The sequence below is a fragment of the Scleropages formosus genome, chromosome 10 (assembly GCF_900964775.1).
Source record: "Scleropages formosus chromosome 10, fSclFor1.1, whole genome shotgun sequence".
NCBI classification, from domain to species: domain Eukaryota; kingdom Metazoa; phylum Chordata; class Actinopteri; order Osteoglossiformes; family Osteoglossidae; genus Scleropages; species Scleropages formosus.
Window position 1 is genome coordinate 12,423,215 of NC_041815.1, and position 3,818 is coordinate 12,427,032.

The following is a 3,818-nucleotide window of genomic DNA, read 5'->3' on the forward strand; positions in this document are numbered from 1 at the left end:
ATCTTTTCAGAATTGCAATTGCATATAGGAATGCAATGAATTTAGCAAAACCATTTTGAAAGAATATCTTGCTGTAAGATAACAGCAAAGTGCTTTTGGTAAATAAGAAACATTAAACTATTGAATACAAATTATTACTTGAAAGTCAAAAAAATCTGAAGCTGTACTGTCTGCCTTGTGTATTTGGCCACAGGTTTTCATCTATATCATAGTTGATGTTTTCCCTGGCTGAGTAGTGGAGGAAAAAACCTCCTAACATGGCAAATACATTTTTGGCAAGTGTCTGCGCAAACATCATCATGGGCCTCTTCCATAGCCTAGAATAGATTGACTTGCTCATAAGGGTTATGGTCGTACACCTTCCACTGACATGCAGAGAAGAATTCCTCTACTGAACTGAGGAATGGAGAGTATAGTGAAAGAAAGAGAACCTGGGTTTGAGGGTGGCTGGTGAATTATTCTGATAACTACTGTCACAGTGGAGACTTACATTGTCCCAAATGACAAGGTATGGGTTGTCTAGGGCCCCCGAGTTGAAGCAATTGGTCATGCAGTACGTCAAGGAATGCCAGCAGATGTGCTGAGTGACAGAACCCAAGAGTTGGATGCTGACAGACAAACCCTTGCTGACCGATTGCAGCCCAAAGAGCAACATATCCACCCATTTAGCTTGACCTCCACCACTGCTCTCAGTCCTGTGATGTTTGTTCCATCGCCTTAAAGACAAGTTGAATCCTGCCACATGTCCATGAAGTCAATTTGGACAACATTTACTTTAAACTGTAAGATTCTCTAAATAAAGACATAATCATATAAGAACAGTGATGAGGACATTTTGATTTCTTACATTACTTTTATCCCACCCTACACCTTTGTATAAGCAAAGTACACACAGAGTTTTGGAGGTATTGCTCTCATCTCATGCTCAGCCAGTGAAACATGTCTACTTCTTCTCACATTGTCTTCCTGAGTTATATACCCTCACCTGTTTGTTTGAGTCTCCATCTCCCCTGTACTTTTGTCAAGAACAAGTGCCAATATACCACTGCCAAGTTCCATTGGAAGCTCTCACAAAATCGAAAAACTAATTGAACAAGTTGCTCCGTCATTGTCTTATGTTTAGCAGTAATTAATGTACCGTTGTTGAATACCGCTGTACTTTGTTAGGAGTATTAAGAAGAATTAAGGACCTAATTAAAAGAGCGATTTTGCACAAAGGCATTACTCAAGCATTAACTTTTCATGTTTCTTTTTCTGTCCCCAATTAAACCTTTCTCTTTTTATTTTTTCATTCCCTAATGACATCCACTTGTTTACAGGGTAAAATAGCTCTTAATGATAACCTAATTATTTTTCCCCCTTGCTTTGATCTTTCAGTTAGTGGCACAACAAACTGGGATGGAGGAGCTGATGGAACAGGCAAGATGGTGGTTGCCATCCCTGGCTTCGGCTATAACCTCTTGTGCCAGGTGGCATTCTCAACGTTCATCTTAGAGTGTTCTTGTCACCCATCAACATCTCTGCCACACTTGCTCAAAACTCAAATGGGAAATCCCTCCAGGAATTCAGGGCCACTGCTCACCTAAGTAAGGTAAATGAGGTAAATTGAGAATTTACCAGCTCATTAATCAACCATAAAATTATTTATTATATTATTAGCATCATTATTGTGAGTATGTAATAGTAAAATCTTATAGAAAGCTTAAAATCTCCTAAAAGTACTCTTTTTGCGAGCCTACCAATTAAGATTTTTAAAATGTGGGTGCCTTTACTATTTCTCCTGTTTTTCTGGGGCCTTAATGGGGCTTCCGCCAAGACTGAGCTGTACCAGGTACCGAGAACCCCATATAGTGAGCTGTACTCCACTCTGAAAGACAAGCTGTCAGCCCTGTGAAAACCAAAGAAGAAATTTATTGCTATCTTGTTTGTGAAACTTTGACTATTTAATTTAGTCTATTCCTAGTTTTCAAAATCTGAAGTGTTAAATTAGCACCAACCCAGCAATGCAGAGCATGAGGGGACACACCCAGGACAGTATGCCAGTTTGTTGCAAGGCACCCCCAGCAGGACTCGAACCCCAGACCCACCGGCAAGTAGGACCCGGTCAAACCCGCTGCGCCACCACACCCCCACATTCTATAGTGCTTAAACATTTTTTCTTTTCTTTGGTACATATATACCTATGATAAGGCCTCCTTTTAGAAATAAAGTACCTCTGTTACTAATAAATTCTGCTAACTGGGATTGGATGCAGGGGACCTTGGATAGCCTTTGTTCTGAGAACAAGTAAATAAGTGAGTATAATAAACAGAAGTTCTATGGAGGTAAGTATTAGTATGTCTGCCCCGACAAGAAGGATTGTAATTTTTCAAACTTTATTGTGCCTAATTATTGAGATTTGAGAATTATATGAATTATTAGTTCCAAAGGGCCACAAACTATCTGATTCCTACACGTTTCTAATAATTCAGTTATCAGGCTTTTTTAATGACAGTTGTCTAAATATTCTACAGTGTTTTTCATTGCTTCATATTCTAAGATCATTCAGATTAAGCATCTTACTTTAGCTTACAGGAGCAGTAGCTGAGTTTCAGTGCTGAGATCATCCTTTGAAGCCTTTGTCCAATGAAACATAGAATGTTAGGTGTGTGTTTAGCAACTTACAGTAATTTACTAACACATACAGCACGGTATTACTGCTGGGGCAATTCAGGCTGAGCACTTTGATCAAGAGAACTGCAGCAGGGAGAGGATCTGAAGTCTGGAAATTCATACTGCAAAGCAACTATGCCACCCATGTTTATTTTTAAACGACATTGGTGTCCCAACATGATTTTGTTGTTGGTGTGAAGTGTACACTTCTCTTTAGATCTTTTAAAATTGCAGTCGCACTGCTTTGAAGTGTTTCAGTGGAGAAGTACTTACGGAAAGGTTCCGCAGCTCAGTAGAACTTGTTGTGGAAGATCATAACCAGACTGCAGCAGGACCGGGGGGGAATTATAAAACTGAGGTTAACAAGATCATTTTATTTCCCTGTGCGGGCGCCTGGTAACCCAGTGAACATGTAGGCTTTAGATCTTAGAATTGATTGGTAAACTCTGATCTGCTCATTTAAATGGTCTGCATTTCACATAGTGTAACATCTGTTGAGACAACTTGTTGCTGACACCATGTTACTTTTGTGGCCTTAAATAATACATTAGTATTAACATTTTGTAGAGCTAATTAATTTTTCTCAGGGCAGGTGTATACTAATGAAGCGATTTCGATAATTTGGCTCTCTACACCGGAATACTAATTGCTGTTAGAGGTTTGTTTAGAGGTCGGTGAGCAACAATTGCCACACTGCTGATGAGACTCATCGGGCAAACAGATGGTTTTCACAGTTCGGAGAGCAACTCTTCTCTCTGCATCACGGCCTGATCCCATAGCCCCCGTCTTTTCTACCGACCGTCGTGAGGGATGCGCAATTTAGCGCTGCTCTCCTCCCAAAAAGGACACGTGACCAGAGGAAATCCCACTAATGCTGCGCTGCGAAATAAAAAGCGAAAACTAGTGTTTGCTTGTTTTCGTCTCGTCACTGCTTTACTGCGAAAATCATTAAATACGTTTTTGTGAGAAAGTCTTCCCGAAAATAAAACATAACGTTACGGTGTAACCTAGCAACCACATGTCAACATTTCGTGAAAACAAGCCAATAGGTAAACTACCAGCGCAAATAGTGTAACGGGGTTTAGCCAGTCCACGTTGCGTGCAGACCGGTTTTGACGGGCATGTAGTGGACCAATGAGCAGCAAGGGCCGCGGATTCGTTCCGCC